This window comes from Melozone crissalis, unplaced genomic scaffold (genome assembly GCF_028551555.1).
Source record: "Melozone crissalis strain CALT ecotype California unplaced genomic scaffold, PUWL_Pcris_2 ptg000027l_1, whole genome shotgun sequence".
Lineage (NCBI taxonomy): Eukaryota > Metazoa > Chordata > Aves > Passeriformes > Passerellidae > Melozone > Melozone crissalis.
The window spans coordinates 61379703-61404000 of NW_026535805.1; the positions used below are offsets into that span (position 1 = coordinate 61379703).

A 24298-nucleotide genomic window follows, 5' to 3' on the forward strand; every position below is an offset into this window, starting at 1 on the left:
GGCAGGGTGACCTAGAGAATTCAAGAAAATGTCATCACCTACTGTGAGCTCCTGGGCAGCAGCTCTGTTTGCTAAAATTAGAGGAGCAAGAATCTTTGTTTTTAAACATGCCAGATTATCATCTTTTAAGTAAATGCTCCAGTGTTTCAACCTAGTTCATACAGGAAAACCTAACAATTTTATGTGTAGGTTGCTCTGACAAAACCTGGCATGTGTTGGATTTTCTAAGTGAGGTATTTTGTTGAGTAAGTGATGGAAACAATTTTTAAGAGGTCAAACCCTAGGACCTGTGAGCTGAAAACTTTACTGAAATCAGGTCCCACTCTATATGGACAGAAACTTGCAGTCTGCATTCTCACAGTAGCTGCTACCTGTTTTGTGCCAAGAACACAACCGGCATTGTCCAAGACAAGAAAAAAGACAGTTTCTGCCCTAAAAACACCTAAAACCCAACAGACAATGTGAACTGGAGGCCTATGGGGTGTTCTTCTTTGCACAAATACTACAGTTCATTAAAAATAAACTGAAGTATTTGAAAGGGAGAGGAAATCAAAGTTTTGATGACTTGATGGTGAACATGGTGGCGATGCTGAGTTGACAGTTGGACTTGATCTTAAAGGTCTTTTTCAAACTTAAGGATTCTGTTATTTTGTGATCTCTTGGATAGTTTGCATCAGCCCAGATTAAATCTTCAAACCAGGAATCATTGTACAGCAAATCCCTGCAGGCTATGAAAGCATCCATCTTCTCCTCCAAGATCCTGTGATCCTGCAAGAGAGCTACCAGCTGCCTTCATCAGTGTGCCCACGAACATTGCACATCACATCTCACATGCAATATGCTTTAGATTTTAATGGAGAACTAGTTCTTCTCTAGGATCATCTAGAAACCATATGCAAAGAGCAGAACTGCCTCAGAATCTAGATTATGTAATTTATTTTCATCATTATTTTTATCCCTGTTGAATCCAGACAGACTTTTTGATGAAGGATATAAAACCCTGGAGTACATTTATTCAAGCAACAATCCCCCCCACTTTTGAGTCCTTCTCTCACAGTCCAAAGTCTCCTGCAAAGGGCATCACTCCCTAGCACAGCTTTCGTGTCCATGGACAGCTACACAAAAAGACATGGGGACCATTTAGAGGTCTCATCCTACCAAGTGACTGACTGTTGTGCTGTAAGCAAAATTCAATGAGGAGAGCCTGCAAGATCAGCCTCTGTGCTTGTTAGCATCCAGCACAGGGCAGCTGCTTTGGCTGCCTATTGACAGAGCAATCGACAACAATCACTGCATCCAGCCACAGAAACATCTGAGGAGTGCAGTGCAGGAATGAGGGAGGCATCCAAAGAAAATGAGCTGAAGGGCCTTGATCTACAAGACAATTATAAGTTTCCAAGTTTGCCAACTAAACTTCAGCATTACCCTTATAAGAAATCTTTTATACGTGACATTTTGCTTGTCTGCCTCTAACAATAAACAACTTAAACATTAATTTTGCTGCTCCCACAGCTGTAAACTCTGCAGATCAGGATCTGTCTTCTATGATTGTATCCAGGAGCTCATGAATTAAACCATCTACACTGAAATGTCATGGGGAGGCCTCAGAAGTACCCCACACAAGTTACCAAAAAACCTCATGTCTTATGCATATCCCTGGTCCTCTGCTCCCTAGATCATCAGTTCTCTCCCCAAAAGGTTCTCCCTTTGCAAGAGAGGGGCCTAATAATCAAAGGCTCTTCCAGAGGAGGATTTACAGGAGGTTTCTAAGAAAGGTGAATGACCTGAAGGTATGTCCTTTGTTGTCTTCCCACTGTTTGCACACATTTAAACTGAATTGTATTTTTAGACAGATTTGAGTTGGGTAATTTCCTTCCAAGTACTTAGGAGCTGTGACAACTCCTGAATGACTTATCTTCATAGAAGTCTCAGGAGAGCCTGGGAACAGACCTAACCCAGAAAGGAACTCTGTGCTCAGTGAAACAGCAGAGTTCAGGACAAGACTTTTAATTATTTCCCCTCTAAGCTCCAACAAACTTTCCCCTGGCTGGGTTCACACCAGTTCAGTGACCAGGCATGTCCAGGCCTGATAAAGGCAAGAATATTCAGCACAGAGATTTAACACACACAGTCCTTACACCAACATCCCACCTATTCCACAGATGCTTTTATCAAAGTCACCAAGATCTGACACAGCTCAAATGCACAAGTGTGCTGCAAATCTTGGTGCCACATTGCCAGATAACTCCAAAACAAATAATTATTGAAATGGTCCCAAACAAGTTTGTGACTGTTGAGAAAGGACTAATGGGTTACATTGAGAGGGTAAAAACTTCCTGGAGTCTGCTCCCAGCCCTTAGTTTCACTGCACACAGGAGCCAGCAAACTAAGACTTGAGCTATTATAAAAAATTGCATAATTTCAGAAGCATTTGGTACCCTGAGGATGATGTACTCAGCAGAGTCTGACAGTCAGCACTAATGATGGCACTGATTTCCAGTGGGACCAGAGCCTGAACACAGCAGAGGCACCACCACCAAGACAGACTTGATGCTGGCCACTTTGGAGTCCTGCATTTTAGGCAGCAAATGGAAAGTTTCCTTGGCACTGTCCAACCACTGCAACTAAATACATTATAGCTTCACTTTGGATTGACACTGCATGGATACTTTATTCAGAAAACAAAAAGGTTTATCTGTTTTCAGAGTCTTTCACTTCCAAATAGTTAAGCAATTGCCATTGTTTTCATTTCTTCAAGGAGAAACTGAGAAATTATTCCCAATCACAGAGGGGCTAGATAAGTAATCACACATACACAAATCACAAACCCATGACCACAGGAGGGTTTATCCTCCTCTAACTTCTGACCTGCCAACAAAACCAAATAAAAATCACTGCTCACAGACTGCTCACACTTGTCTACAGATAATGGAGTTATTTACTAACTAATCTTCTCCATGAACAATATTTCAAGCATTCGTTCCTCTCCATCTGCTTTGCTGTTTTATCCAGTGTGATAAACATAGGAGGTTGTTTCCTCAATTTTTTGTTCATTTCCTTCTTATAATTAACCACACTAGCTTTTTACAGCAGCATGAGAAACACCTCATTCCCTGTTAAATTGTCAATAGATTAAACAACAACAATTTGTTATATCCTGCTGGACTTACACCATCTCTAAGAACGATGATCTGGATAAACACATTCCTGTCATATCCTCTGTTACAGCTTAGCTTTTGCGCAGGGATCAAAGATATAAGATGAAAATATACAGATGAAAATATATTTCCACCTTCCATCTATCCATAAAAAAAAGAACAGAAAGAATGCCATCAGCAAACACATAGTACTTCTCTGCAGGTTGATAGTTGGTAAAACAATCTGCAGAGAGTCCCTGACCTTAACTGAGCAACCTCTGAACTGATGCATGATCCCAAGGTCTGCCATTTGACCAGAGCACAACCACCACCCCATCACAACCACAGCCAGAGTTAGATTGGAACCCAGAGACAAGAAACTAGACTTTATTGATCTTCTTACCTGGAATCTTCTTACACTGTGGGGAGGCCAGAAACCTGGATTCATGGGCTGAGTTTCAGCTTCTCCTGTCTGGTGATTTCCAGGCAGTGTCTCTTTCAGAAAGCCAACCAACTACTTTTAACTTGGTGTCTGGCTTTGCAGCTTCCTTTAGAAAGCTTCACATGAGTGATAAACTTGTAAATATAAAATGAAATTTGAATCATTACTGTTCCAATTACTGAAATAACCTGCATTTGCTAGAATTTTATTCTTTTACTTGTGCTCATTAATACTATCTAAATGTCAAGCAAAAAGCACCTTTGTGTCTGTGCATTCATGCTACTGTCCAAATTTATTCATCTAGCAAAGGTCAGGAAATTGCTGAATTACAAATGCAATTGTTTAGAGCAACTTTGTGCAACTTAGTGAAAGCTGCACTCAATTTGTTCAACCCAGCATCCTGAAGTTCCCATGGAAAATTTATTGTGCCAGATATATTAAGTGCAAATTGCATTATAAATTCATTTATAATTAAAACTGCCATTTCTGTGCCTCCTGCCATACCCCACTTTCTGCTTCAGCAGACACATCACTCCAGCCCTTGCTGTTTCTGTTTTAATCTGTGTAACAGTTAAATCTCTCCATACTCCTGGGAAATGCATGTGCTCAAGAAACTGAGGCAGGAGTTAAGCAGTATTTCATGGAATGGTCTGGATTGGAAAGGACCTTAAAGATCTTCTAGTCCCAGTCCCCCTGCTGTGGGCAGGGACACCTTTCCCTAGACTGGGTTGCTCAGAACCCCATCCAGCCTGGTCTGGAGCACTTCCAGGAATGGGGCCTCCAATACTTCTTTGGGCAACCTGTTCCAGTGCTTCACCATCTGCACAATAAAGAATTTCTTCCTTCCTAATATCTAATCCAAGTCTGAAATGATGGGAGCAGGAGCAGAGAAGCTGCCACCTCTCCATTGGCTTTTTCTTACCCCTTCCCAAGACTGAGCTAAGGACAATGGCCTCAAAAACAAATGTGGCCAGCCTGGACTGTTGCTCCATGGGCTCTGCTTGACTCATTCCAGTGATGACATCGGGGTCACCAGTGATTTGATCTTCTCCACTAAATGCCCGCAGACACTGAGGGAGGAGCCACCAAGGACACCCAGCTCCTTGCATCATCAGTGCCCATCTCCTCACGTGCCTCTACCACTGCCCACTCCTGCAGGACATCCACACCTGCCTTAGTCCTGCCCCAGGACAGAGAGGCCCCAGCCAGCACAATTTCATCTCTGAACCCCTCCCAGCATCTTGCTAGCACTGGAACCACAGCCCCTGGCCTGAGCAGGGGACAGCAGGCGTGCAGCCTGTACCCTTCCCTGCTCCCCAGGGTTAGGAGGCAAACAGCTCCTGGTGGGCTGTGGCAACCCAAATCAGGGCATCAGCACACAGCAGTCATTCCACAAAACCCAGACCGCACCTGCCAGGGGAGAAGAGCAGGGAAGTGTGGCATGTGCTTGAAAGGACTGCATCACTGGGGGACACCTCCGGTGCTGAGCTCAGCTCCACAGTGGTACAGGCATTTCTTACCACAGAAAATCACACACACACACACAGGAGTCTGTCACAGACATCTTTTGTGAAAAATCCTTTCTTTAGGATTTTTCCCCTTTCTGAGAAGCTGTGGCCTCAGCAACAAAATGTAAACAATGGTTATCTGCTGCTGTGGAATGCAACAGGTGCATCCGTGATTGGTCTCGGGTGGATGTTTGGATTTACTGACCACTCACAGCAGAGCTGTTCTTGCTTTCTGCCTGGACACAGAACTTTGTTATTCTTTCCTTTTCTATTCTTAGCTTAGCTAGTTTCTGAGAATTATTCCTTCTATTCCTATTAGCATAGTAATAATGTAATATATATCATAAAATAATAAATCAAGCCTTCTGAACATGAGGTCAACATTCTCGTCTCTCTCTTCACCCTGAAAAACCCTTGCAAGCCCTGTAACAGGAGTCCACAAAGCCAGTACTTCTCCCTCTGATGTGATACACAGCACAAGGTTAACCCACCCACCCAGAGCACCCCTTCACTTATCTCTGCCACCAGAGCAGTCCCACAGGACAGCGCTGGTTCCAGCATCACTTCCTCACTGTGGTAGCACCTCACATGGGATCTTGCTGGGTCAGGACTCAGGTATAAGCTTTCCTTGTGAATTTCCAGCTTAAAGCAAGGTTATGGTATCCTTGGTTAAAAGGGCACTAGAAGTACAACTTAATTATCCAGCATTACAACACAGCTCTTCTGAGAGGCTGCAGAAGGAAATTGGCACTGTTCTGATGGAATATTCCATGTGGCTAACAACAATTTCATGCAGCCTCAGAGAGGACAGTCAGTTAGCTAAATCTGTTGAAAGGTAAGAGTGACATGCAGTGTTATTCTTTCCTTACATGTAGTACAACTATATATTTCAGGCTATATAGCTTATGTTTTTAGATGAGAAGAAAGCAAAATAAGGAAAAAAATCAAGCTGAAAATAAATTGGATGCAGTTCAGAAGGACAGTGGAAAAATACAGGATGACAAAGAGATGGCAAAGCAGCAACTTAATAAAAAAGGATCAGGGCATCACCACTAATCACAAGCAAGCAGTGCCCCACAAGCATTGTGTGCATCCACACCAGGCAGAATGTACAAACACCCTGCAACACCTGGGAGGGCTGGAGGCAGAGTATCACCCAGGAATCAACAGCTCTAAGATCTCAACAGGAAACTTAAATGCAGCCTTGGACATGTGTTTCAGAAGGGATACTCAAGGGACCAACAGGTGTCATCAGTGACCAGATAGGCATGGCCTTAAGGGAAAGGTTGGACTAACTGGTGGTGAGGCAGATAAGGAGGGAAAAGGCTGAGGAGAGACTTGATGCTTCTCTTAAAAGACATGAAAAGTAGATACCAAGCAGAGAAGATTAATTGTCAGGATAACCAAAAGGTTTAAATCAGGAGACTTAGAGTAGGCAAGAGAAAGGATTTTTAACAGTGAGGATCGTGAGGATCCAGAGCAGGTTACCTGGGGGTAAGGCATAAAGCCTTTGTTTGGTACATATAAGTAAAGTAATTCAGGCAGAATTCACCCTGTCTTGGGACAAGGGATGGTCTCTGACTTCTGCAGGTAAACAAACCCATGCCTTTTGAACCACTCTCTCCTTTAGGACCTCTAAAGACAGCAGCTCTCATTGTGCTCCAAGATGTTCTCAGCATCACTGGAGGATGGGATTTGCCCTGCTGACAGGAACTGAGAGGCACATAAAGGGACCTGGAAGAGATGGTCCTTTTGTCTGTTGGGCTGCAGAGATGGTCCTTTTGTCTGTTGGGTAGGAAGAGCCACTGGCTGGCTCCTCACCACCGGCAGTAAGCAAACCAACCTGACCTCACAAGCACACTCATTCATTTATTAATTGGGAAAATAAATCACTTGAAAAAGGGACATGAGCAGAAAGAAGGCTGCTGCACCAGAGGGGAAGCTCAGCTTGGCTAAGAGCCTTCACAGCAGCACATGGGGCTTTGAGCTGTGGAGGGCACAGAGGGTGAGCAGCAGGCAGTCTCCATGGGAGGCCACAGAAACTTGTGCTATGCTTGGTCCACAAACTCTTTATCCTCATTGGACACACAAAAAAAATTTAAATATCTAACAGCTCCTGTCAATATTAATTCTCCCCCAAGTGGCTTGCTATTCACAGCAGGATAACTAAAGCAACACTCATTACTTTAATTAGTGAAGGAGACAAAAAAATACAACCAGAGCTTGCAAAACAGCCATTTTTACTTTATTTGAAATGCCTACCACAAGCCCATACTTCTGCCCATAAAATTTGTAAGTACTCTTCTGCATGTGCTGTCTACAGAGCACAATTTCTTTCTGCTGAGGAGAGTTGCACCACAGCAGAAAATGCACTTCTAAAATTTCTCAGGACAGATATATCCAGAAAGATATTTTATAACTGGTACTATGAATCCCAATGCTGTACCAAAGCAAGTGATACAGATGCAATGTCTCCAAAGAGACCAAGAACCAGAAAGCCGACACGTTTCTTCAGCATCCTACTGTAGTGGTAGTTTATGCCTGGACTACAATTCCAAGCCATGGCTAAGCACACAGAAAACAGGCTTTCACAGACTTTTTCCCTTTCAATCAGTCACTCAAAATCCCCTTGCCAGCACTGAAAATTGGTCACCTGCTTTACCCTTTTCTGTGATCAGTCTAGCTCTGAAGAGGAAAGCAGGAGGCAGGCGTGGTGGATTACACAGTGAGACCCTGAGAGAGAGCACGTCTGTCTGAGCAAGGTTCTGCCACAGCAGTGAAAGACACAATTAGGCTCATCATTTTTTAATTAGGAAATGACGTGTGATTTACAAGCCTTAGTGCAATGTGGTATTTGAACAGCGAGGAGTGACATTTCCAAACAGCATCACAGGAACCTTCTCTTCCCCTGCCCCATCCCCCCAGTCATTTAAGCAAGTCATTCAGACAAAGAGCAAAAGTTCTTTGTCTGGGTTTTAATCCAGACTAGTGGAGTCCTGTATGTGCTCTTTTCATTCTTTTTTTCCATCTTTTTCCAGCCTCTTTTTCTTTAATAAGTCACAGTTTCTCCCCTGCAGTCAGCAGTGACAATAGTGACTGTAGCTGTCTGAATTTCAGCATACATAACCAGAATCTGAGCTTTCCTTGGTGAGCAGAAAGCTCACCAAGTCTAGGAGAGAATTATGCACCCAACAATCCAGCCATGTCAGAGACCTTGTCTGCTGAAGGGCTGTGGGTGGCCTGGACCCACCATCACCACTGGCAGCCTGATCCTGCAGCCTGCTCCTCAGCCATGTCCAGCACTCACCGCAAGTCACAGCCACATCCATTATGCAAGGTCAATATAGAGTGCATGAGTGGAAAAGCTCAGAGTAGTTGTGTGGAAGGAGCTTGCTCTCAGCACACAAAGCCTGGTGGCTCTGAGAAGGATGCTTTGCTCACATCTCCTGCAGCTCCAGAACCCACAGCACTGCAGTTACACACCTTACAAGCTGTATGATCACCTCGTACATCCTCCAACCACAGCTGCAGCAAGGAGATACACCTGCTCTCCCCAAATCTGGTGAAACTTTTTAAGCTTTCATCAACCAGGGAAAGCCAGGATGGTCATGGCATCTTTAGAAACCCATGGTGCCAGTACCCAGCCAGGCTTTGGGGGTCACAGCCCTGCGGTGCACTCATCCCAGTTCAGAGGTTGTACAGTGCACTCTCAGCACTGCTGGTGGGCGCTCTGAGAGCTGCCCAGAGCACACAGAACTAAAGCTATGGAATGACAACTGTAAGGGATGTGGCTGTGACCTGCCACTTCACAGAGCTACAAAAGGAAATTCCTCACATGCAGGCAAGGCCTAAGCATAATGCAGCATCTCCAGAGGAAACATCTGCTCACTGGTACATAGGGGCAGAAGAGTTTCGAGAAACACAGTGAGAAAGAGTAATTGAAGACACCAAAATCACAGGTGAAAATCTCACCAGCAAGAACAGCATGGTCTCAAAAATAAGAGGGCTGAAATATTAATATTGCCCATGCAGGGAAGAATAGAGCAGGAGAAACGTGGCAGGCAGTACTTTAGACTCAGAGGCATGAGCCAAAGCATGACTTTGAATTTACAGTAGAGATGGATTACCATCAGCAGTCACAAGTGGATAGGGCCAGCCTAGGCATCAACAGAGACATACCAAATACAACACACAACACGCATAAAACCTCACCAGTCTGAATGGACTAGCAGGAGCTTGGCCACCAGTTTCAGGTGCAAGGCAATCATTCCCTTTGGCACACTCCCTCCACCTGTAACAGTGATGTGTGAGCACAATCCATGCTATCTTTGATTGCAACCTGAGCCATGCCCCAGGTCATCACAAAGCCTCAATGAATTTAACAAGCCCTGGAGCATTACTGGGAGAAGTGAGCCCCAAAAGGGAAAATATCCAACAGTCTACCTACTAAAAGAAAAAGCAGTCTTTAAGAGGTAGCTTTTAATTTTGGAATTGCATTTCTAGAAACTGTACTTTCAACATAGTCATCTGTTGTGTTTTTTAAAAAAAGACATTTCCTACTGTTAAGGCTTTATCAGAGCATTCACACATGAAATAACTGATAAGCCTTACACATTCAAAACCAGATTTTTTTTTTCTATCTACATCTTTCCATAACGATCAAAATATCCCACCTTGGGATTTGACTTTATCTGGAAGATTACTTGGATAATCTCAATTAAATTATGCCTTCAAGACAATTAAAAAATGCTGCCTGTGGACTGCAAGTGCTTAAATATCATTAAATGATGATACAGCAGTAATTTTTCCATCCTTAGAACTTGCGGCTCCCAGCCTCAGACTCAGAATTCAAATCTCTGTAATTTAAATCTTGCCTCTCTCTAAACTGAATAAAACATGACCTGTGTTTGTTTATATTCTCCATATTTCATTCACGGTAGCTCTCTTCCATGCAAGTCTCAAAGACAAGCTCTGAAATATAGAGGACAATCATGAGGTATTTGTGACTTATCTTACTCTGCTTTTAATTCACTTCACTGTTAATTTCATCACTAAAGAACTCCAGAACAACTCAGTATTTTCAGTATTTCTTCAGTTTTGTTGGGGTTTATGCATTATTCTACCTAATTCCAGGTAGATTATTGAAATTGTAATTTCAATAATCACAACAGATTTGGCACAGTCCTCTGATTCACCTTTTCACAGAATCATTAAGGTTGGAGGTCTTCAAGATCATCCAGTCCAACCGTCAATAAACTATATTCCCAAATGCCACATGCAGATCCTCTTGAACACTTCCAGAGACGGTCAATCCACCACACCCCTGAGCAACTCATTCCAATGCCTAAAGACTTTCAGAAAAAAATAAATCCTAATATCTAAACTGAACTGTCTCTGGTGCAACTTGGGGCCATTTCTTCTTGTCAGTCACTTGAGACATGGAAGAAGAGACCAGTCCCCACCTCACTTCCACCTCCTTTCAGAGTTGGAGGGAGCAATGAGCTCCTCACTAAGCTTACCCTTCTCCAGCCTAAACTGCTAAACACTTCCCTCAGCTTCTCCTTGTAAGAGAAGTTTTCTAGACCCTTCACTTCTTCATTTCCCTTCTCTGGACCAGCTCCAGACATCACAGTCCTTTTTGAAGTGAGGGGTCCAGAACTGGACACAGCACTCGATGTGTGGCCTCACCAGTGCTGAACAATCCCTTCCCTAGTCCTGCTGGCCATGATTTTCCTGATCCAGGCTTTTCTTTCCTCTCCCACTGTGGTATCAGATGAGTTTTGCAAGGGAGTCATCTACTGGGGTGATGAAGAAGCAGGAGAGCAGCATGCCCCAGCAGCAAGGGAGGCAGGAAGAGTTCTTGTCACGTAAATTTGTTTCCTGTCCTATCTAAGCATGGCTTTGCAAAGTTAACACCACTAGTGGTGTAATGAAGCACTAGGTGAACACAGGTGGAAGGCTCCAAATAAGACAGGCACCAGGCAAGAGAACACATCCCTTAAATCCTGCCCACATTTCCCAGCCAGAGGTGAGGGAAGACGTCTCTTGCACAGCATTAGTGGGGTGAGCTTTATTAGGAACATGAGTGAGTGTGGTCCAACTCCTTCAGCTGCCTCAGGGACTCAGACTGGCACCTGATTTGGGTTGTTTAAATTAACCCCAGGCTCCAGAGTCCCTCGGGGCTGGGCTCATTCTGTCATTTCCCAGGTAAGAATGGAGGAGCCCCATCTGGCTCGTAACTCACAGGGAGAACTTCACAAGGCTTCCCTCACCATAAAAGGTACAGAAGGTACCTTCTGCTTCCAGGTAGCCAAGCCACAAAATACACATTGCATGTCTTAGGAAGCCAAAGAGCAGGGAAGAGTGGGGCACCTGCTCCTGAAGGCCACAGCACTGAGTTGCTGGAGGCAGCTGAGCAAAGCCAGGCTGCCTTCAAGGATTCTGCAGCTTCAGCATCAGAAGCCCCTACTCTCCCCATCCCCTCAGATCACTCACAAGCTGGCCACCCTCCCCTTCAAGTATGAATGCACATTCAGAGGGTCTCCCTGGCCCAGCAAACACCTGGCTGTGGAACATAAGAGGGAAAAAGCCTGACAGGCAAAGGACAGCTCCTGTGGAGCACATCACTTTAACCCCACCATGGAGCTGGCAGGGCGACCAAGAGGGGCACACCTCCTGCAGGGACCAGCTGCTCACTGCTGCGAGCCCAGCACTGCAAGCCTAGAGGAAATCTGGCTGGTAAGAGGACTGGATATTCTGGGGTTTTAGTCCCAGGGTCTGGGACAGCTGCAGCTGAGGTTAGCCACTGGCTGCTTTAGAGCAGGTGGATAAAACATGGGCGGTGGGGACTCAGTTCTAGCCCCTTCTGCTGATTGCAAACAGCTTTTTCAGCAGGCTAAGCTAAGCACAAGGGGCTTCCCCCTAGAACAGGGCACTCAAGAGTTGCCAAGCAGCCATAGCAGAGCACATCCAGGTGCAGACTGCTCCTTCAATCTACGAGGGAAGCACGTTTGTTTTGCAAGACGGGAGAGATGTGCTCGACTGGTTTTCACTCCCACCCCAGGGAAGGCTGTGCATCACCATTCTGTTTCTTCACAGATCTAATCATCTGCTTCATCTCTTCACCTTGCAAAAAGCTGCTGCAAGGAGCAGCCTGGTAATAAATTGGCTGCCTCTTACACTTCAGATCCTTAACACAGTCAGTAAACTTCTCTCCCTCCACAGATTAAGCTGCCCAGAACAATGTTTCCCAAACAGGCCAGGCTTGGCCTGGAATACCCTTTGAAAGATGCTATCCCACAGCCCCAGGCAATCCTGAGCATCTCTGCAAACATGGAGGTTGCTAAGGAATGGTCCCCAGTTGCCCTGGATCTAGCTCTGGAGTGAGCTGCCACAGAAAATAAGTCGATTTTTGGAAGAGGGTGCACCTCTGAGCAGCAGATGGGATCTGACAGGCAGTCTTTGTCCTCATCACTGGTCTTTTCAGCATAAGGAAAAAATACTACAAGCTTCGGAGTTTTCCCTACAAGAACCTGTGAAATTCATTAGCAGCCAACATACAGAGGGAATTCTCCATTTGAGGTCTTTTCAGGGAATGAGACTGTACAACACTGTTTTAGTGCAGGAAAGCATAGAAGGCACATTTTCTGGGGCTGCAGGTCACTGTTAGACTGCAGGAATGTTTATACGAAAGGTCTATTTAAAGTCTTCACATAAAGGGTCAATAACAATCAGAATACATAAATGTTTATACACATTAGCAAACATATAAGCTAACATACAAATTGCTTATGCCCATCCATAATACCTACTTTCATCTCATTTGTATTACATGCTCACATCCATGGCGCTTATGAGGATCCATGGAACAAGTTAATCTGTGATACAGATTAGGCATGACCTAAATTTTAGTCTGCATCTCTCATGTGTTCTCTCAGGACAGAGATTTTATTCAGAGAGCTCTGGTTCCTATAGGTGGCCTCTGTGCCCACAGGGGCTGCTGCACAGCTCGGGTACCTGCCTGCATGGATGCAGACACAGCTTGAGCACCTACTCCGTGCGAGCTCAGGGCTGCCTGCACCCACCTGGGCAGAGATGCTCCAACATCCCTTTCTTCTCCTTTCACCCATATTCCACAGACACAAGCATCACACAAAACAAAAAGGAAAAAACAAACAAACAACTGAAAAAAGACCCAATATGAACCTCACTGCTTGCATTCTTCATCTTGGCTGCCTTGATGCTACAGAGAGCACAGCATCAGGGCAAAGTGGGAGGGAGTATGTGCAAAGAGAGAGAGGGAAAACAGATTACACAAAGAAATAAAAACACAAACCAAAACATGTAACAGACAAGATCGGCAGCAAAAGAGGCACATTCAGGAGGCAGGCAGTGATGAGGCTGCCAGGTAAAGGGATGAGAGGAGCAGGCCCATGGCTGTGGGCTCAGCAGGCTCTGTGATGCTCTCGTTCCCATCCAAACAGCCACCCCACAGCTGCCTTCTCTGTGCCTATCTGCCTTGGCTGAAACCAGCATGCAGCAGCTCCCAACCCACCAGGCAGCCTTTAAAAACTCAGTGATAACCTGTGAGCCCAGGGAGGGCAGCTCTGACAGATGGGCAGGGCTGGATTTGGCTGCAGGGGCTGCAGCTCCTGCCCGCCGCTCGCATTACTGTAAGCTGCCCTCCTCGGGTTCACCACTTCAGAATCACATAATCCCTGGGATTTAGGCAGCAAACAGAGTGCCTGCTCAGCAAAGGTCTGGAAAAGGTTGCGTGAGGTACAAAAGAGGGAACCAGAGGACTGGCTTGACCCCAGTGTGGTACAGGGTACCAGCAGCTGGGCAGCACTGAGATCCCACTTACTAAACCCACAAGCTTCAGAAGCATCAGGGAGATGATGTGATTCCAGCTGTGTAAAGCTGGAATTCCTGGCACCAGAAGTAAATGCCAAAACAAGAGTTAATCCCTAAGATAGCCTGTGCCATTCATGAATAGAAATGAGGCACCTTCCATCCCTCTGGAAGCTGCTGTCTGACACTGGCCAGATAAGCTGCCCTTTCCCCTTCATCAGCTCTAAGGGGTACTGGGTTTACCAGCCCAGATACAAATTTCTTTGTCATAAGCATAGAGACTTAAATGAAACTAATGCCAGGACATCTCACACATGGCACTTGCTTTTCATGCTACCACAGGCCTGCTCCATCCCAGCAGCTCATTGCCCAAGATGAATAAACTTTGACAGTGATATTTAGAAATATGCATCTTCTGCATCACATCAGTGAAGTCTGAGGGCAGTGGCTTTATGTAATAATTAACAACTGTTTGGGAAATTTATTCATTAAGTTTTAAGGGCAACATTATTTGTCATACTTGTCCTAATTAAGATCAGCACCAAGGAAATGTGGCTGCCTGTGGGAAATTACTCTTCTTGCAGACAGTACAGGAAGCCTCTTGAAAAGTGAAGACTTAGCAACAAGTGCCTGATTATGAGAAATGCATACTGGATGCACACTGAAACCCCAGCTAGCAACACATACCATGGTACTTCAGCACTGACCTGGTGCACCCACACCTCAAATCCCATTTCAAGGCAGCAGCACCACAAGCAGAGCTAACAAAACCAAGCTTTAGCAACCTTCAGCTCTGTGAATGGAGCCACAGCCCTGCAACACAAGGCTAATAATATTTTTTGGACACATGGATCTGGGTAACACAAATGACACGGTGATTCAGCTTAATTACAAACTTCCTGTTAGAAATATCAAGGTTCCTCCAATGGCCCTGTCAATTGTTCTTCTGACTCATCCAGTTGTTCCTGTAACCTCACAAAACAAGACCTTTTTTGACCCTTAAGGTATAAATAATTAAAAAACCCATTATTTTGAAAGAGTACCTGGCAATCCATAGTTTCTGGAGCACCATAGTAACACACAGAGAAAATGACAACATTCTGCTTAGGGACAGTGGCTTTTATTAGAACCTCCACTCCCTGAAAGACAGCTGTAAAACACCCATTCATCCCTCATTTGGAAGAGGCACATTAACTCCCCACACCTTTATGCTTCCAGGAAGGTCAGATCATCACTAGTCAAGGGTGAATTAGAAGTCCACCCATTCCAGGCCAATCTTTCAAGGCCATTAGTTAAGAAAGTCTTGCTCATTTGACACACAGGCTTGAACCTTCCTGCAAATTAGTTCTACCTTAAGGCACAGAGCTAGGGACCCAGCAGGAAAAATTCAAGAGCACTACACCCATTTCCATCTCAAAGCCTGACCCTTCCACATGAAAACAGGACCTTCATACCCAGGTTCAGGGGGCAAATACATTCATGGTAAACAGAGACAATTCAGCCGACACCAAAACAATTCTGAGCCTCTCTACCTCAGCAGAACCTCCAGCACAAAGCAAGAAGCAGCCTCCTTACCAGAAAGCTCTACAGGCTCCCAAAGTAAGAATGGCTTTCTTTTAAGAAAAAGCCATGTTTTTAACTTACCTCTCAGGAGGTCTTGAACATGATTTGCAAAGCCTCAGGACCAAGTGGGCTCCCACAGCACACAACAGAGCATCACCCCAGGCTCCTGGGAGGCATTAAGGCAGCAGTCAGTTAATTAGGGTAGGGTTTGCAAGAGCCTCCCAGCCTTCTCTCACAGACAATACAGAGTGGCAGCATTCACTTCATCAAGGGCAGGATCAAGTTATTTGTGGCTCACAGTAGCCCACTTCTTCCTCCTCGGGTTTTTGTCTCTCTTTGGCATAAACAACTTGAAAAGCCTGTGCAGCTAATTCCCAAGACCCACACAACTGTGAGACTTCCTTTCCAATCTCCCTTTGGTGAACTCTAAAATGACACATGGGGCATTAACAACCCCCATATTAAACCCTCACTAGCATGACTTCGAGATCTATTTTTTCCATTACTCTGTATTCTATTTAAGAGCTTGATTTTGGGAGGCACAAAAGGCCTGATTTTCAAAGATGCTGTGATTGAACAGGGAGGGGGGAACAGAGATGTACAACTCTTCTGAAAATCACATCTCACACCGTGAAACCAAGCACCAAAAAAATTACCAGCAAGAACTCTATTTTTAGCTCTCCTATGTCACACCATTCACCATCCCCAAGCAAACTTTCTGGCAAATATTTAGAGTAAGTCTCACAACCCCGTGCTTTGTCAAGAGAGCTCAGTGATGCCTATAGATGCCTATAGCAGCTGCAGGCACAGCACCTGCAGCACTGCAGACAGCATCGCTCCAGCCCGTTTCCATGGCACTTCTAGTGGGTTCTGCCTGTTTGCATGTAGAGCAGGCAAGATAAACCTGCTACGTTTTTAATATGTGATAAGCAGGGCACAACTAATCCCCAAATAAAATGGCTTTTAGGCCTCATCTAAGCCAGGCATTTGAATTTTCACACCAGGCATTTGTGGCAGCTCTGAAGCACACTTTGCTGTTGGAGAGCTGTTCCTGGATGGGTGTTGGTACAAGTCACAGTCACAAGCTGCTGTGCCCAGGGGTGGTGAGGCTGCAGCAGGAAGAGCTGAGCTTGGGCACCACGCTGCAGCCAGCCCCATCCCCTGCCAACAGCCACATCCCAGCACCTTTGGGCTGGCAGCACTGCGAACACAGGTTCAATCCTCAAAGCCACCCAGGTAAACACCCCACAGAGAGCCCCTGCACTCGTGCAGTTCAGGAGATGTAACATCTCAGTTTACAGCACAGCCCATTTAAAATGAATTTTAGATGAACTACCAGCACAGCAATACACGGCTTTTTTTGCTGCAAGTCAGATGCACTCCCCCTTCTACCTGCTTTAAGTATCACCTGATGCTTTTGTTCAGCAGCAGAGGTTCGTGCCTACTAAACCCACCTTTAACCCCTCAGCCTCAATTCACCATGTGATTGCACCCAAATAATTATTCCTGGACTGACACTACCCTGAGCTGAGAACCAACCCCAATTAGAGGATCTGTAGGACAGAACAAAAAGCCCCTCTCTGCTCTCTTCTCACCCCATTAAATCCACCTTTCTGCTTGGACTGCTTTTATCTGCTGAAGGCTTCAAGGAGAGCCACGACCTTGATTCCTGAGGGAAGGAGTTAAGATTAACAGACATTAGGATCTCTTCCCACTGACGGCACTTGGGGTGGCACCTTAAGAAGTCCTTCTCTACAGGAGCTACACTGCTTGTTTGCTATGGCCCCAGCACCCCAAAAAGAGCACAGCACAGTCCAAAAAGGGCTCTCAGAGAGGTGAATAAGAGAGAGCACAAACAGAGGTCTGGCATTCACTAAAATACATGACACATCTACAAGAAAACCACTCCTATCCTCTGCTGCCGTGTTGCATGGTGAATTAGCACATACAATGCACTTCCATTTACAGAATCACAGGGTTGGAAGAGACCTTAAATATCATCGAGTCCAACCCCTTCCCTGACACCTCAACTAAACCACAGCACCGACTGCCACATCCAGTCTGGTTTTAAACACATCCAGGGATGGTGACTCCACCACCTCCCCAGACAGACCATTCCAGTACTTTATCAGCCTTTGCATCAAAAACTTTTTCCTGATATCCAGCCTATATTTCCCTTGGTGCAGCTTGAGACTGTGTCCTCTGGTTCTGTCAGTTGCTGCCTGGAGAAAGAGACCAACCCTTATCTAAATACAACCACCCTTCAGGAAGTTGTAGAGAGTGATAAGGTCACCCCTGAGTCTCCTTTTCTCCAGGCTGAGCACCCCCAGCTCCCTCGGTGGTTCCTCACAGGGTTTGTGTTCCCAGCCCCTCACCAGCCTTGTTGCCTCCTGTGGACACGCTCAAGCCTCTCAATGTCCTTCCCAGCTGAGGGGCAGAACTGGGCACAGCACTCAAGGTGTGGCCTCACCAGTGCCCAGTACAGGGGAAGGATGACCTCCCTGCTCCTGCTGGCCACACTGCTCCTGGCACAGGCCAGGGTGCCACTGACCTTCTTGGCCACCAGGCCACTTAGTGCCATGTCTGTGAGCTCATAAGAAATGCACCCATGCTGCAGAACAGGCAGCTCCCCCAAAAACCCCAGCAGCCTGTACCCCATTGCTGTGACATCCCGAGCAGAGCCGGATTTGCACGTGGAGCCTCTTGCCCTGCACTCAGCAAAGCAGGCAGCGTGGAGCACATGCCATTCACAGGGGGAGAGAGGGAGGGAGGGCTCTGCCCAGGTGTGACAGCCACCTGGCACTGCGCAAACAGCCAGGGCTCGGCACTGTCACCGAGCCGCTGGAGCAGCCGCTGCTTTCCTTACCAAGGAGCCCCCCTGGTGACAGCCACGCGTACTGCCTGCGACAGGGAACGTGTCACAGCACCAGCTACTGCACAGGGAGGCAGCTGCTCAAAGAGAACGTGAGAGGCGGCAGAGCAGTGGGGTGTGAGCAGGCACCAGGGCATGGGAACACCCTTCTCTGCCCGGAGACCTCCAGAGCCTCCTGTGCCACCCCAAGGGGCACAGCAGCGCCCTGCTGCCCACCTCCCCACAGCCTCTGCGACCAGCTGGGACATGACTGGCTTTGGAAAACCCTTTCCCAAAAGGCTTCTTCAAACAAAACTCCTCCATCGTGGTGAACAATTTTCCCTAAGCCACACGAAATTCCCTCCCCGGGGGAGCCTGCAAAGCTACATTTGAGTGTATGGGCATATTTAAATGTTTCACAATCTGCTTTTGCATGTGTTATTTGGGGATATAAGTGGTGAAATCACATCTGCTTCTTGAATACCTACACAGCAATATTTAACATTTTATTTGGAATATTTTTGCTTTAATTAATTTAAATGCAACCCAGCCATCCAACTCTTCACATATAATCCCAGGGATTTAGCAGCAAATGCAGCACCACAGCTAAATAATGGAAAGGTGGCAAAATTAAAAACTTACCATAAAATTAGTCTATTTAGCATAGTAAATAGCTTTTCAATTTGACAAGGGATAACCATTTTATGAAAATGTGTATTCAAAATAATCCTGTTAGGTTGCCCAACATTTGCCAGTCTTAATCCACACGCTGCAATAAACCCTTATCAGAATAAGTTTTCCAAAGTCTGTATATCTGTACATATTTATAGTATTATCAAGAGTAACTGCAGTAGTTATATCAATAGAATGAGATGCAATTTTCACAAGAAGTAATTGAAACAGCAAAGTTATTGCTAACCCTCCAATAAACCTAGTGTGTTCTGCCTAAAGTTATTACCAAATCCAATATACACTTAATATTTCAATTTCTTTTATGAGTGAATTACATTTTGTCCTCCTTATAGCTGACATTGCATTTAAGTGACATTGAAGAAATTTACAGCCAGAACAGACACTAAATACTTGCCCCAGCCAATATTTCCCTATCTTGAAATGTCCCTTCCTAAAACACTCCCTGCCTCCAACCCTGTTTCTTATCTTCACCCAAGAGCTGCTCATTGCTCCACAGTTTCCCTGCCAAGCCACCGCTGCCTGCTGAATGTTAACTTTTAAAGCAAGGAAGTGCAGGGGTTTTGGTATTTCTTTTTTGAGGTTCACCTTGAAAATAAGTTCAAGAAGAGATAAGTCATTCAATTAAATACCAAGAAGAGACAGACATAGGGAAATTCAACTGTCACCATAATCTTTGCTACTTCCACAATCAGGATTAAACTAAAGCAGGTGGCAACTCATGAGTGCTGTTTGTGTCCTTAATCAGAAGAATCCATTTCAATGTTTCCCAGAGCAGAGATCCAGGGCTGGGAAGATGGAGATCCATTCTGAAGCACTTAAACGTACTCACTGCAAACTCCTGGATCACATCAAACCAAAATCATTACAGGAAGTGCTAGAGCCACCACAAAAAACACTGCTGAAGCCAAATGCTTCATCTTGGTTTTGAATCATATCACGGCTTTCCTGCTTTCGTATTTGGGAGATAAATGCTGACAAAATATTTTCATTTTAATGAGGCAACATCTTCCAGAGAGAAGCAGGGAAGCTTTGGCCAACACCAGTGAGAAAGCAGACTCCCTGCAGTCCCTGGCAGCAGAGCAGCCCACAGGGCTGCAGAAGGATGCTGGAAAACAGCAACACAGGGCTGGTGTTTGCTGCTGCCTGCCCTGGATCCACTCGAGCTCACAAATGCCTCTGAGTCAGAGCACTGGGAACACCTTGGGGAGCACCTGGGAGCTGCATTCTGACTGAAAGGACAAACAGGTATGCAGCTCCCTACCTAAGAGAAGGATAGGAAAAACACCTGGCAATGTGGCTAAAGGTATCAGAAACCACCATCAAAATGTGAAATTAAAAGCTGTGTAAGTGCTGTGTAAGTGCTCATCTGCCAAAGATGCAGATGGGCATGAAGCAGGAATGTGGAATGAACAGAAATGCACTGTCCTTCCCTGTTACTGCACCTTTCCAGCCAGGGATCCAGAGGTGCCCTTTCTCCAGGAATATATGCAGGAGATACTTAGATTGCAAGAACTGATTTGCCTGAATATTAGTCCTTCTGCAAATCAATACCTGCAGGCATCTTTCTCTGGGGCCAAATACCTCAGTCTTCATGACTGGCTTCATTACCCCACAATTTGTTTGGATGGCATTAAGTCTTAGCTACCTGACAATCCATTTACTTGATCCTTGTTAAAATGAAAATCTAGCAAAAAATCTAACTCAACTCTCTGTTAGGCCCAATCCAGGGCATGCAAGAATGACCCAGGCCATCCCTGATTGTATCAGCAGCACTTTGTAACAGAAGTAGCAGCATCCCCTGGCCCCAAAAAGAACAGAAATACAGCTCAACATTTTTAAGTTTTTTTGCAAGCCCAGCACTCAAGATTTGGACACCTAAGAACTGCAAACTCTCCCTTACTTTCAGCTAAGTCCTATAGTAATTAGAAAACGCAAATTACTTACCAGTGACAGGTAGCAGAAACTGGCCTGGGATATTTTTTTTCTCAGTCTGCAGCTCAGAAGCACTTGAGTTTATCCAGCACTGGAGTCTTCACCCTTAGGCCAAGAGAAAAACCTCAACATGTGTTCAGCATCAGGGAAATGCTCCAAAGTGCTGTATGAACAAAGTGGTATCACTTGTGGCACAAACTACATACTGTAAAATAAACAGGAGAAAAGCAGGAGTAATTTGGTTATTCGAGACAATTGAAAGAACATTTCACTAAGGTATTTTTCTCTAGATATTTGAAGTTAAAAAAAAAAAAGAGAGAGACTAACAGCTGGTATTCCTTCTTCACCCAATCCAGGGTCCCACACCTATCTCTAAGAGCAGATACTAAATTACAAACACTACCATTTATCTGCTGATTAATGATATCAGGAAGATCTCATCACTGGGGGCTGAGATATTCTCTAAAGGGATTTTCCCCTCATTTATCTGCAGGCACAGGAAGCATCAATATTATCATTCTTTCAAAAATCCATTGGGCATAACTTGAAATGTAAAACCAGTGTCTGACACATATTAGACATTTTTCCTATTAGCTGCATCTTTCACCATTCATTTCACCATTAATGTAAGGATTGTTTTGCCACAGAAACCAAGACAGTCTATGTGGCTCACAGGATCCCAGGAACAGTCCCAAGGGATGAATTCCTAATAAAAAACTAGCTGTCCATCAGCAAACAGGACATGGGACTTAATTCTGCAGCTTTTAAACCTGTCCTGATGAAAGCATTTACATCTCATAGTACATTTTGCACAAAAAGAGGAGCCAAAGCTCCAAGAGGTAATCAACAACTTAAGATAAAGCAGGCTGTGAAAAACAGGCTCAGAATAAGACAACTCCCTTCACTCCCTGCTTCTGCCTGGCCAAGTTTCTGATTGAGAAATGGTGTGGAGGAAATGGTTACCCCTTCAGGGCTCACACCACTGCTAATGTGCCTTCAGATTCAGGGCTGACTGCGCCCTGCTGCAGCACGAGCAGCTGCAATTGTTCTCTGACCTCTTCTGGGCACAAATTCCTGTAATCACCCCAGGAAATTTGAGAAATCAGGGGATTTTCTACTTGTTACACTCTGATGTTGCAGTTACTTCCTCAGGACAAGGCTGTCATTAGGTTGCTTCTTATCATTGTCAATCACTGTCAAGATTTCAACGTTTGACACGTAATGTGAAGTGAAAATGTGTCAATTAAGGAGTGATGGAAGCTTTCTTACCTGAACCCCTGTGTTTGGCTTTTTTAACAAATCACAGTAAAAAATGTAACAGGGAAAACTATGCTTGAGGTTACTCTTCTCCCATTTTATCTGCAGCTATTAAAAGCCATTAATTTTAACAGCAATAAAGAAACACAGGGGGTAGCTAGGGATCAGTTATGCATAAATTTACCACTGACATTACAGCATTGCTGCTGCATCATCAAACACATCCAGTTTTACTTATCCCTCAGTATTTTTTCCTCTACTAGCCTAATCACTTTCCACTTTTCCGTGGCAATTGCAGACAGCCATTCTGATTCACTCACGAAGAGAAACATCTGCACTTTCATCACTTCAAATCACTCCTGCTTCTTCCAACTCCCCTTTAAAATATATTCCAAAGGGCCATTTCAATTTTCACTGAAATTTATTTGAGGGAGTATTAGTTTATTTTTTTTAAGGAAATAAAAAGACTTATCTCCTCAATTCTTAAGCGGATCAAGTGTCAAATTGGAAAGTAATCCTTTTTCAGTAAACAAGTGTTTCATCAAGACTTGGACATAATCTGTTCAAACTAAGCAACAGCAAGACATTTCAACCCTTGTGAGAATAGAGAATTAAAATAGGTGGGATCAATTCAGATGCACAGCTTTTCTCCAGACTGTACAGGAAAAACTGCCTTGCATTACAGCAGGTACATATACCAAACCTAAGGCATTTAAACATCAGCAGCAATAAGATTACCAGCAGCCACAGCAAGCCTTGCTCTCCTGCTGAATGACTTCGAATTCTTATCTAATCCATCTCTAATGGGTGCACAACTACAGTATCTATTACCCCCTAAGAGCAATGCTTGGCTAAAAGGAACGTTCTTCCTACCTCCCATTAAAACTGATTACTTGGCCATCATATCCATTCCTAGCAATCCTATATTATGTTGAAAATAGTTGCAGTTCCTATTTCCCAGGATTGCAGACAGCAGATTAGATCTTTCTGCCCTAATTGTTTGCATATTGATCCTTGGCACGTACCAAGAATCAAATGGGAAGAGATGGCTGTAATACAGGTAGACCCTACTCATAGATCAGAGGTTTTACCCTTTTTCTACATCATCTAAGTACATAAATTAACAGATTTGAATATAAATTGAATGCTGCTAAATCATACTCGGGTCCAAACTAATCTCAGTATTTTATCACTGTCTCCTTTGTACCCAAACAATATAGCCTTAACATTCTGACTTCTGATACTTTTATCACTTAATTTGATCAAAGCTTTGACTGCTGAGAGAAGCCAAAAAAAAGTACTAAGCCCAATTTGCTGAGACAGAAATGCTGGTATTTAGGCAGAAACAAGCATTAAATTTCAATGCTTCAAAATAATGTGTCTGGCTGTCCAATGTAGCACATCCTATTCCAGCTCCTAATACATTATTCTCAGGCCATTGCAATCACTGACCTGTTAGCAGCATCAGTGCTGCAAGGCCATTATTAGAGCTGTCAGTTCCTCCATCTTCAACTCCAGACTTGGGAGGATAGGATTTTTTAAATTCTTTATTGGGGTTTTCTCCCTAGGATTGCCTTGTGCATCCTGCTAGCTTCAGACCCAGGGGAAGAGCAGTCACACACCACTGCCCTCAGTGCAACCAGGAGCAAAGCCCAGCAAGCCTCTTCATTTTACACCAAGGCAGCACTCCCAAAGCAGCACCACAAATACTGTGCTTTAACAGAGGGAGCACTTGAGCAGCAAGAAGCAAACTCCCTCCAGTTTCTTTCCTGTGAAGGAAAGAGTTTTATGAAGCCTATTCACTTCAACTGCGCTTGAGGAAAGAAAGGCTTGCAGAACATTCCTTGCTGAATATTAGACTGAATAATGGATAAACTCCTCCTGTGAGGCAAGGCAGTAGCCATTTTCAGTCTATCCCACTGTCATCCCATCTCACTGCAGATCATTTCCAGGAACTCTAAGACCAGAGGGATTCCTTCACACCACACACACACAGTTATATAAAGCATGCTCATTTTTACTACTGTTTAGTGTGGAATAACCGTGGAGCAGTGTATACATTGTT

The 24298-nt window shown here is 44.7% G+C and overlaps 1 protein-coding gene across 1 annotated transcript in view; it reads right to left on the reverse strand.

Moving 5' to 3' along the window:
• The window catches only part of HPCAL1 (hippocalcin like 1), a 253210-nt gene extending 237498 nt beyond the window's left edge, over window positions 1-15712 (reverse strand). The window contains exon 1 of the mRNA XM_054279685.1: window positions 15582-15712. The gene's annotated coding sequence lies outside the window, so the exon portion shown is untranslated. The remainder of the gene's footprint in view (window positions 1-15581) is intronic.
• Between the last annotated feature and the right edge of the window lie 8586 nt (window positions 15713-24298).